The sequence below is a fragment of the Saimiri boliviensis genome, chromosome 19 (assembly GCF_048565385.1).
Source record: "Saimiri boliviensis isolate mSaiBol1 chromosome 19, mSaiBol1.pri, whole genome shotgun sequence".
Classification (NCBI taxonomy): Eukaryota; Metazoa; Chordata; class Mammalia; order Primates; family Cebidae; genus Saimiri; species Saimiri boliviensis.
This window is the reverse complement of record NC_133467.1, coordinates 25,344,986-25,357,633: the sequence shown is the minus strand read 5'-3', so window position 1 is coordinate 25,357,633 and position 12,648 is coordinate 25,344,986.

Sequence of the window (12,648 nt, the reverse complement as noted above, 5' to 3'; positions counted from 1 at the left end):
TGGCTGAGGGAGGACTCATGAGAGCCCTTTTCAAGATTCTTGCCAGAACTCCAGGGAAAAGGGCACCATCTTCCTGTGGAGAATGGTGACCGTGGGGAAGTGCAGCCTGGAGCAATGGAGGCTGTCTATTTCCCACTGGGAGAGAGCCAACACAGAGGGAAGCAGAGCCAGAGACAGGGAGAGAAGGACCATCTTGTAACTGCCATCTTGTCAGTTACAGGAGCCAGTAAATACCCCTTTTCACTCTTTGGGTTGATTCATTAGAATTTAGTGGGAAAGCTTTGCCTGCACCTAGAGGAGAGGCTGTTCTGAGGCGCCATCGTGCTTCAGGTGAGTCGGGTATCTTCCCACAACCACTTGCTCCCAAGGGGCCCTCCCAGGCTTCAGAGTTCCCTGGGGTTCTTTCTCTACAACAGCCCCTTCCAGGCAACAGGAACTCGACACTGAGCCTCGCAATTCCCTGGCTTCTGATCATCAGAGAAAGCAGCACAAAAAAGAAGATTGGTCTCTGTCCTTCAGGGTGTCCAGAGGCGGCCTCTTGCAAGACCCCTGTAAGCGGAGGCACTTCCCCAATCCTTAAGCCCCCAGCACATTGACTCAGGCCCTGTGCCCTGCTTCAGCTGACCGGTCCAGGGCTGGCAAGCAGCTGGAGGCCCACGCAGGCTCTCCCCTCACAAAGTACATTTCTGCTGGCAGGATCCCAGCCCAACACCTCAGTGGAGCCTCATCTCTTCAGCCTCAAACCGAGGTTTCCCCAGTCACATCCTCTGTATCAGCCCCTCCTTTTGTGACTGCAAGCCTCGGCTCACAAGAATCCCTTTGCCTGGCCAGGCGCAGTGGCTCATGCCTGTAATCCCATCACTTTGGGAGGCCAAGGTGGGCGGATCACGAGGTCAGGAGTTTGAGACCAGCCTGGCCAACATGGTAAAAACCTGTTTCTACTAAAAATACAAAAATTAGCTGGGTATGGTGGCGGGCGCCTGGAGTCTAAGCTACTTGGGAGGCTGAGGCAGGAGAATCGCTTGATCCAGGAGGTGGAGGTTGCAGTGAGCTGGGACTGCGCCATTGTATTCCAGCCTGGGTGACAGAGCCAGACTCCATCTCAAAGAAAAAAAAAAAAAAAAAAAAAAAGAATCTCTTTGCCTGAAGGCTCTTCTCTCTTTTCCCCATCCGAGGAACTTGCTCTCCGACAAGGCATAAACATCCCTTCCCTGTGAAGCCTGGCCCACACCTACTAAGCCTGTTAGCTATGTCCATCGCATGCCGTTTAGTGCTCCATTAAAAAACACTTGCCACTTTTTAGCCTTGGTTATTTGTTTACATACATGTTCACATGATGATAATCCAGCCTCTTCAAGAGTGTGGATGGGGTTTTATTAATTTTATAATTTATAATGTCCAGTACATAGTTGGTACTTAATATGAGAGAGTGAGGGAGAGAGGGATGGAAAGAGAGGGAGAGAGAGAGAAAGAGAGAGAGACAGAGAGAGAGAGAGAGAGAGAGAGAGAGAGACAGAGAGAGACAGAGAGAGAGAGAGAGAGAGAGAGACAGACAGAGAGAGACAGAGAGAGACAGAGAGAGACAGAGAGCCGTTTCTGACCAGAACACCAGATGGGGCAGACAGCAGCAGGAAACAAAACGTAAATCCTCTCTGGGAAATTCAATCCCCAGGATTAGAGACCATGTCTTAGGCAACTTGAACAGCCAGAGATGAATGTAGTGCCTGGCACATAGACGGTGCTCCATCGAAATTTACTGAAGGAATGAGGGGGCATGACCCCAACTACTGTTATGGAGAGGGGAGAAAGGGGAATGGGTTTGCAGAAAGGCCAAGCATCCCTTTAGTGACAATCCCAGGTAGGACCTGCTTTCTAAGATGCTAAATTTGGGCCAAGCAAGACCTGCCACTTCCTGCACACAGATCCGCATCCTATGGCTTGATTGACTCTTTGGGTTCCACGACGCTTTCATGTCTGACCAAAGCTGGAGAAGTGGGCAGAGCCTAAAGGAGCTCCCACTGGCTAGGAGTAGAGGCTGAGAAACTGGAATATCAGTAACTACGGGTCCTTTTTTTCTTTTTAGATAGGGTCTTACTCTGCCACCCCAGGCTGGAGTGCAGTGGCATGATCACAGCTCACTGCAGCCTCGATCTCCTGGGCTCAAACGATCCTTCTACCTCAGCCTTTTGAGTATCTAGGACCACAGGCGTGTACCACCACACCTAGCTAAATTTTTTTCTGTATTTTTTGCAAAGACAGGCTTTCACCATGTTGCTCAGGCTGGTCTTGAACTCTTGAGCTCCAGTGATCTGCCTGCCTCGGCCTCCCATAGTGCTGGGATTACAGCCAGGAGCCACCACATCCAGGTGCCAGTCTTTATCTGAGCTGAATTTGGCTGACTTTGAGTGTGGCTCAGGATATGACTGTATATACAATGTAATTTCAGTCAATTTCTGATCCCTAAAACACACCCTCTCCACTCACCCACTAATATCACCCGAAAATACATGCTTAGTCACTCTTTTGGCTAAAATTATAACAATAGCATGTGAGAGCTGGCTCATATCAGCAAATGAGAGCCATCTGTTAATTTTTCAGGATTTTTTCCAGTTGGTTGTTAAATCACTGGTAACTTGAAATTGGCTGTGGTGGGGGCAGACATTATATGTGAAAGTTCATTGTGTATGCTCCCGCACACCGCTGGCTGAACCCTTTCCTTCCATTCAGAAGCAAATGCCCTTGAGAGATGCATAAAGCATTATCAGTTATTTATACCTTTGTGTTAAATACTGAGTCACAGACCACTGTTCCAGTTAGATGGGAATTGGAAATTATTTAGTCTAAACTTTACTTAGTAAATGAGAGAATTGAGACCCAGAAAGGTAACACGACTTACTAAAGATATCGAATTAGCTAGTTTCAGAGTCCAGACTGCATCAGAAGTGCTCAGATTCTTAGTAAATGGGACACCATAACAGACATTATATACACATATTTACAGGCAACATCTCTTCCTCCCATCCCCCGTATGAATCCTGGCCAGAGCATGCAGTACAAATGGGGCTAACCCACAGCCTCTCGGCGCTCAGGGATGGTCACATGACTAGACCTGCTCCATCAGAGTATTCCGTCCTCCTGGACATTGTAACTGATTAGGGGAAGAACATATCAATTCAGGGATGTTTTTGCAGGTCTGGCATTAAGACCCCATCTTCTAGCAATAGACTCAATTTTGCTTTGAAGAATCAACTATTCTCCATTGATTATAATCTTTTTTTTTTTTTTTTTTTTTTTTTGAGACGGAGTTTCGCTCTTGTTGCCCAGGCTGGAGTGCAATGGCGCGATCTCGGCTCACCGCAACCTCCGCCTCCTGGGTTCAGGCAATTCTCCTGCCTCAGCCTCCTGAGTAGCTGGGATTACAGGCACGTGCCACCATGCCCAGCTAATTTTTAGTATTTTTAGTAGAGACGGGGTTTCACCATGTTGACCAGGTTGGTCTCGATCTCTCGACCTCGTGATCCACCCGCCTCGGCCTCCCAAAGTGCTGGGATTACAGGCTTGAGCCACCGCGCCCGGCTTTTTTTTTTTTTTTTTTTTTTGAGACGGAGTTTTGCTTTTGTCACCCAGGCTGGAGAGCAGTGGCATAATCTCAGTTCACTGCAACCTCCACCTCTTGGGTTCAAGCAATTCTCCTGCCTCAGCTTCCCAAGTAGCTGGGATTACAGGCGCCCACCACCAGGCCCAGCTAATTTTTCTATTTTTGGTAGAGACAAGGTTTCATCATGTTGACCAGGCTGGTCTCAAACTCCTGACCTCAGGTGATCCACCCACCTCAGCCTCTCAAAATGCTGGGATTACAGCCATGAGCCACCACGCCCAGCCAATTATAATCTCTTGTTGAGGCTATCAGGTAATGTCAATCAGCTGTTTTCTCCCTGGAATTTAAATCTTAACAGAATGAAACAAGACCTGGACATAACCCTTGTTTGCTTCTCCTTGGATCCATCCCAGGAGCTGCTCATATTCTGTGGCTACACAAATAGCGCTCCAGAAAATTTGCTTTTTGCTTAAGCTATCCAGAGCTGATTTCTGCTGCTTGCAACCAAAGAATCCTAACTTACACAGTAGAATTTTTGGAAGTTGTGTTAGTTTTCTATTGCTGTATAACAAACCATCATAAATTTAGTAGCTTAAAACAACACATTTATGATCTCACAGTAATGTAGGTCAGAAGTCCCGATACAGCATGGCTGAATTCTTTGCTCAGGAACTTACAAGCCTGGTATCAGTTGGCTGGGGCAGCAGTTCTCATTTGAGGCTCAGGGTCTTCTTCCCAGCTCACTGGTTGTTGGCAGGTTTTATTTCCTCACAATTATAGGAGTGAGTTGCTGTTTTCCTGCTAATGATTGGCCAGGGAATGCTCTCATGTCCTAGAAACACCTGCAGCTCCTTGCTAATGGCCCCCATAGGCAGTTCACAACGTGGATGTTTGCTTTCTTCCGGGCCAACCAGAGAACATCTCTCTGACTTACTCTTCTGGAACCAGCTGGAGAAAACTGTGCTTTTAGAGGATTTGCCTAATCAGGTCAGGCCCACCAGAACACTCTCCCTTTGCCATATAAAACTGCATACGCTCAGAAATGCTAGCTCATCATATTCACAGGTTCGTCCAATGATCACGGAGATTGTACCAGCTGGGTGCAAATCTTGGCGGCCACCTTAGGATCGCATCTCTCACAGAAATGCGATTGAAAAAGAACTCCCTCCTTCTTCCTCTGGGAGGATAAGGCACGCACCCCTGGTATCCATCTTTCTCACCAGATGGAGGAAGCTTGCCTGGGAATGAAGCCAACACAGACAAGAGCTGAGCAAGAGGCATAAAGACAGGCAGAGAATTTGTCGCATGGTTGAGAACCTGGATCGTGCCATGCCTAGGTGCCTGCCCCACAGGCTTTTCCATCTCATGAGCCAATACATTTTTTATTAAGTTATTTGACTTTGATTCTGCAACTTGGAATTGAAATGGTCTTGAGTATAACAGATGCTGAAATTGCATGGCTGTTAAAGACATGTTTGGAAACTTCACAGCTGACACAAGTCCACGTTGGTGGGAGGTTTACCTCGTGGGCTCTCCCCCTCAAAACACTAATTGCCCTTTAAAAAATTAACCACACAATTTTGGGGCTTTTTGAAAGTGAGACATTAAAGAGGAAAAGCACACCTAATGTCCAAACACTCCAGAAAAAAATAAATGAAAGTAAGAGACTGCACAAAGATTTTACATCAAAAGTGACTGTGAAAGATGGCAAAAAATACGCTGGGACGTGGGTGTGATTAGAGATGGATAAGACGTGGGTGTGATTAGAGAGGGATAAGATGAATTGCAGTTGACCCTGGAAAGACTCAGGGGTTAGGGGTACTGAACCCCACGCAGTAAAAAAAAATCTGTGTATAACTTTTGATTCTCCAAAAATTTAACTACTAATAGCTTACTGTTGACCATAAGCCTTACCAACAACATAAACAGTCAACTAACACCTATTTTGTACATTGTATGAATTATATACTGTGTTCCTACAGGAAAGTAAGCTAGAGCAGAGAGAATATTATTAAGAATATCATAAGGTAGAGAAAACACATTTACTATTTATTAAGTGGAAGTGGATCATTATAAAGGTCTTTTTTTCTTTTTCTTTTCTTCTTCTTCTTTTTAAGTCGGAGACTCACTCTGTTGCCAGGCTGGAGTGCAGTGGCGTGATCTTAGCTCACTGCAACCTCCTCCTCCCAGATTCAAGCAACTCTCCTGCCTCAGCCTCCTGAGTAGCTGAGATTACAGGTGCCTGCCACCACGCCCGGCTGCTTTTTTGTATTTTTAGTAGAGACAGGGTTTTACCATGTTGGCCAGGCTGGTCAACTCCTGACCTCAGGTGATCCATCTGCCTTGGCCTCCCAAAGTGCTGGGATTAAAGGCGTGAGCCACCGTGCTGGGCTGTCACAAAGGTCTTTATCCTCATTGTCTTCACATTGAGCAGGCTGAGGAGAAGGAAAAGGAGGGTTGCTCTTGCCATTTCAGGAGTGGCCCAGGTGGAAGAAAATCCGTGCATAAGTGGACCCATGCAGTTTAAACTCATGTTGTTCGAGGGTCAGCTATAGTAATATATAACCTACTAAATACCGCTATTGGTAGCCAGGCCCCTTCCATTGGAAAAAGAACCTTTTCTGCCTTAATGGGGGTGTCTTACATTTGTGTGTCATTTTCACATATTAATATATTGTCTTTTTAAAATTTATTTTTGAGACAGGGTCTTATTGTGTTACCCAGGCTAGAGTGCAGTGGTGCAGTCATAGCTCACTGTAGCCTTGAATTCCTGGGGTCAGGCTACCTTCCCATCTCTACTGCCTGAGTAGCTGGGTCTACAAGTGCTCACACCACAATGCCTGGCCAGTGTTTTAATTATTTTTTGGTAGAGATGGGGTCTCACTGTGTTGCCCAGGCTGATCTTGAACTCCTTCCTGGCCTTAAAGGATCCTCCCACCTCAGCCTTCCAAAGTGCTGAGATTACAGGTATGAGCCACTATGCCCAGCCACGTTGTCTTTTTAATCTTGATGATTTAGCAAGGTAGTCAATACTGGTGTGCAGTTTCTATTTTAATTATTTATTTATTTTTGAAATGGAGTTTCATGCTGTTTCCCCAGGCTGGAGTGCAATGTTGCAATCTCAGCTCACTGTGACCTCCACCTCCCAGGTTCAAGCGAGTCTCCTGCCTCAGCCACCTGAGTAGCTGGGATTACAGGTGCCCGCCACCATGCCCAGCTAATTTTTTATATTTTTAGTAGAGATGGGGTTTCACCATGTTGGCCAGGCTGGTCTTGAACTTCTGGCGTCAAGTGACCCACCTGCCTCGGCCTCCCAAAGTGCTGGGATTACAAGCGTGAACCACCGCACCCGGCCAGTTTCCATTTTATAGTTTAGGAAACTTTAATTTTTCTAAGGTCACAAAGCTGGTAGAATCAAAACTAGAACTCAAGTTTTCTAGGTGCTGGTTCATAGTAGTGAAAGAACATGAGCTTTAGAACAGACTAGACCCAGGATCGAATTCCAAATTCCATCTACTAGCTAGCTGTATGTTCTGAACAAGTTAATAAATACCTGAAATCTTTGTCCCACATTGGCTGACAATGCCCACTGTATCGTATTGATGGAGGAGTGAATAAGATGATGCAGGTTTTGTGCCCAGTACATAGAAGGTGTTGGGAAACGTTACATCACGGAAGGGAGGAGAGGGCTGGAAAATCTTTGCTGGCAACTGCTCCGGGAAAAATCCTTCCAGGAGTGACTGGAACCCAGCATGGGGAATAAGATCACTGTCTGAGTGGAAAGGGTGGGAGATGGAGAGAGGGAAGAGAAGGTGGTGTGGACAAGTCGTCCGACGAGTAGCAGAGGGAGGTCCCACGTCCCCAGAACAGGGACCCGTGTGCTTTCTCTTTTTATCCCTCCAAAATTCTTGAGCACTAGGTCAGAACTTAATGCACCTGCCTCTCATTCGTTATGAACAGACAGTTGCAGTTCCTGGGACTGTTGGAGGTGATGAATTTATTCTCAGAAGTCTTTAAAAGGCAGTTCTTAGGCACCTGAGCAAACAAAATCATCCTGTGAAATGAGCAAGCTTCAAACCCTGAGACCCTGGGGCATGCGAGGGACCAGCTTTTAACAACGTGTAAGCAGTTGGTATTCCTAAGTTCCTCAGCTCTGCTTTTTAAACCCCTCCCCCTCCACTCCCCTGCTCTGACTCCACCTGATGGTCTTCCCCTCAGTGGGGTGTGATGGAAAGCAGCTGCCATGAGAATTCACAAACCTGGAATCTGGTCTCAGTTTTGTCCTTCACTTGCTGTGTGACTTTGACCAAATTTCTTTCCCTCTCTGGGCCTGAGTGTTCTCAGCTATATAATGAAGGGGCTGAACTAGATGGTCCCCACAAGATGTCTTCCAATGGAAATTATATTTTCATATAATGATTCCTGCCTCTCTGGTACCCCCTTCTCTTTCAGCTCCACTGGCTGTACCTCCCCCCGTGGAAGCACAGGGTTATGCTGTGTGCTGCCTCTGCGTCACCTTCTAGGCACCCAGGGATGGCCCATGTCCAGGGTTTCATATGAGAGTCTGGCTCCTGGCCTGCAGGGTCTGCCTGTCTGTGTTGGAGATGCCCTGACTTTAGGCAGATTACATTTTTGTCTTTTCTAAAAGCAAAGACGGAAAGGTCACCTGAGTTTGCCCGGGGTGGAGACAGCCTGACCTGGAGTCCTCACGGAGCCCAGCCTGGCCCCTGCGAACCCACCAGACCAGGTCTGCATCCCCTCGCCTCAGGATCCAACCTGAGGAGGGCCCACTTCCGGGGGCTGCACCTGGGGGTGTCTCAGCATTTGCTCTTGAGAGCCCCTTAGAAGGGGCACCAGCTTAAAGGGAAAGAAAGGTGCTTATCAGGACAACGAGGGGCCCGCAGCTCCAGCAGGGCAGCTGGTCTGACCCAAGACAGGAGGATTATACAGGATTCTCCTGTACCGGGCAGAGCCTACCAGTTGGATGTTCAGTGCGGCTCCATGGGGACCTCTAGTGGCTGTTTTGTCAAACTGCGGTCTCCAGCCTTACCAGCCTCAGGCCATTCACACCTGGATGGATACTAAGTAATGCTAATAACCACCGTCTAGCATCCCTGATTCACAGAAGGGAACCTCTTGAGGAGCACTTGCCTAAGGCCACCAGGCTAAGTGGCTGAACAGGGATTTGAACGCTGCCGCTTGACTTCAGAGTCAAGCCCCCTGTACTGCCTGCCCCCAAAGATGTGTGTGCTCCTCATGAAAACCTGGAGTTCTTAGCACATGACACTTACTATTTCTACACTATGCACCTTCAAAACAGGTGAGAAGACATTTCTCAAAGGACCCATGTGCCACCAGCAGCTGAGGGGTCACTGGATTCTTGGAGACAGAGCTAAGTTGAAGGAATGGGTCTGACACGTGTAAACTCACCCAAGGCAACCATTTGGGAATCCAACCTCCTCCATGAAGTAAGAAAATAAAATGTGCCCATCCTATCTCTAGGGCTTGTTTTAAGAGTTAGCTGAAATGCCACATATTAACATATTCTATAAAATTAAGTAATTTGACATTTATAACTTTTATCTTTGTGAAAACAACCTGCAGTTACCAACTGATATTTGAAGCTAAAGAAAAAATGCAACCAGTATTTATTGAGTGTTTGAGATATTGGATAGTGTTCTGTGTACTTTTTTTTTTTTTTTTTTAGACAAAGTCTTGCCTTGTCGCCCAGGCTGGAGTGCAATGGCATGATCTCGGCTCACTGTAACCTCTGCCTCCCGGGTTCAAGCAATTCTCCTGCCTCAGCCTCCCGAGTAGCTGGGATTATAGGCACCCACCATCACACCTGGCTAATTTTTTTTTTCTTTTTGTATCTTTATTAGAGATGGGATTTCACCACATTGGCCAGGCTGATCTCGAACCCCTGACATCGTGATCCACCTCAGCCTCCCAAAGTGCTGGAATTACAGGCGTGTAAGTCACCATGCCCAGCCTGTTCTGTGTACTTTTTACATATTAGCTTGAATATTTTCCCTACAAACCAGGGAGGCAGGTTCTATTTTTATTCTCTATTTTACTGATGAAAACCCTGCAGCCCACCCAGAGGAAGCACCTTGTCCATGATGAAATAGTGATGGAACGAAGATTTGCTCCTATGCAGCCCCACTACAGAGCTGGTGTGCTTGATTTTCACACTCAGTCTGCTGTTCTTCAAGGATACATTCCAGTCTCCCAGAGAGGATGAGATAAGGACCGCCAGAGCTTGAGGATGCCTCTTTACTGGCCCTAACAAGAATCACTGCTGTATCAGGGCTGGGCTAAGTGATTGGTGGACATTTTTGCTAAGCTGTACTCCCTCCTGTAAAGTATAGTCCTTGCTTTACAAATGAGGTCTAAGCCTTCGAGAGGTAGAACGATTTGCCCAGAGCCACACGCAGCAAGTGCACAGCTGGCTCCAAACTCAGTGCTCTCGCAGCCAAGCCGCTCCAAACCTCTGAGATGCTGCTCCTGCTCAGCTGCTGCCCTGGCCCATGCACCAGTGGGAACCCCCACAGCCCAGGGCTCCCTTGGGCTCTGCTCACACTTTTTGCCCTCTCTGGGATTCCATGCATCGGAAGCAAACACACCTAACGTAAGAAATGGCCCAAGAGCCAGATGCCACTAACCCAGACAGTGTCGCTGAGATTTTAGGGAAAGCACCCTTTGGGGTGATGCTGCCCACACCAGGACAAGGGCATGAGCTCAGGCTGGGTTTCAGCCCGGCTTCCGCTCAGCTGGGGCCTTGGTGCAGGACACAACCTGCAAAGGCGTGCCATAAACCCACAGTCTAGCGCAGGAACGGACCAGGAATCTCCAGGATACATCTCCTTGTGTGAGTGGGCCTGGAAGTTATCAAAGGAGGAAAGGTTTAGGATGAACAATGAAGACTAAGTTACCATTTATTCTCTTCCAAACACAAGTACTGTAAACTGAATTGTTTCCCTCAAATTCATATGTTGAAGCCATGCCCCACTCTATGACTGTGTCGGGAGGTAGAGTTTTTAGGAGGTAATTAAGGTTAGGTGATGTCAGAATGTCGGGGCCCTGGTCTGACAGGACTGCGGTCTTAGAACAGGAGAGCAAGAGAAAGAGATCCCTCTCCACCATGCGAGGAAACAGCAAGCAGGAGGCCATCTGCCAGCCAGGAAGAAAGCCCTCCCCAGAACCCACTCATGCTGACACCTTGATCTTGGCTGTCCAGCCTCTAGACCTGTGAGAAATAAATATCTGTGGTTTCAGCCACCCAGTCTATGCTATTTTGTTCTGGCAGCCTGAGCAAACTAAGACCAAGATAAATCCCAGGGACACAGATGACTCTTGGCAACCAAATAGGAGAGTTTGTGTTGACCAACTCTGGGCATGCATGTCATGTGCTGAATTCCCCTTCTCAGAGCAGCTGTAAAAAGAGGCACAGTGTGTGGGTTAAGCCGCTCTGCCCTCATCCCTAAGGCATATTTGAGCAGTGTCTATACATCAGATTTGGGGAAAAGAACAATGAGATATAGTGCCCCAGATCTGAAAAATCAAAGACAAGATAATTTTTTTTTTTTTTTTTTTTTTTTTTTTTTTTTTTTTTTGAGACGGAGTTTCACTCTTGTTACCCAGGCTGGAGAGCAATGGCGCGATCTCAGCTCACTGCAACCTCCGCCTCCTGGGTTCAGGCAATTCTCCTGCCTCAGCCTCCTGAGTAGCTGGGATTACAGGCACACGCCACCGTGCCCAGCTAATTTTTTGTATTTTTAGTAGAGATGGGGTTTCACCATGTTGACCAGGATGGTCTCGATCTCTTGACCTTGTGATCCACCCGCCTCGGCCTCCCAAAGTGCTGGGGTTACAGGCGTGAGCCACCGCACCCGGCCCAAGACAAGATAATTAACTCACTTCAAAATCCTTTGCTTCCTCATGGAACATTTGTGGCAGAGTGGCTCAGTGTGCACACGAGACAGACGTCTCCATGCAAACCTGTCATGTGGAATGCTGATCCTTAATGGAGTCTGATATCTGGGGTGCCAGGCAAAGTCTCCTTGAGATTTGCCAAGCTTGGGATTAAATGTGCCTTCACCGAAGTAAATCACTTCATTCTAAGTCATATAGCAAGTTGGAGGTCCAACCTCCATCTTCCACTCTGTTCACTAAACTTTTAAATAGAAAGTCTGCAAGCACAACGTCTGTTACTTTCATTGAGGGGCTACCCCATGTAATGGAGGATTGGCACTTCGTGTTTTGGGGCTGCAGTGATAAATCAATCCGATGCAGACTCAGCCTTCAAAGGACTCCATACTCCTGAAAAGTGAGGGATGGGAGGAGATGCCTGGCTAAGGGAGGAACATGTGGAAAAGTCCAAAGGGAAACATTTGGGGCATGACCAGCTCCAATTGGCTGGTCATGGCATAGAATACATTGAGGAATGGCAGATAACATTGAGAAAGCCAGCTAAAGTTTTATTGTGGTGCGACTTGAGACTCTAGCCAAGGAGTGTCTGTGTGTTAGACAGCCTCCAAAGGTTATGAGAATATTATTAGAGCCGTGCTTCTTTGCCAATCCCAGTCCCTCAAATCCACGCTAAGGGATACAGAGTGTCTTTCAGATAGACTGTCCAGCAGGCTGACCAAATGTCTGCTGAGCCGATGGCCGTAACTCACTTTCTTCCTCACTGCTGAGAGAGCTATGCTTAGATTTGGGTTCACATCTAGACTAAAAAACCTAAGTATAATTTGGGTTTGTCATCTAAAAAAGTGAAGAACATTATACACAAAATGCATTCTAAAGGATTAAAGAGTCAAGTATAAAAATCAAACATAACAATGAGAAAATCTGAATTGATATTGTCAAATTTCTCAAAGGAAATAAACATACTAAGTTTAAAGAAAATTAAAGAAGCCAAGGGAAAAATATTATGTTAATTTTTCCTATAGAAATGGAAAATCTACAGATTTTAAACAAAATAGCTTAAAAGGAAAACTGAGTATTAGCAACAAATTTCTAACTAAATGGTTTCATAGATTTAATAT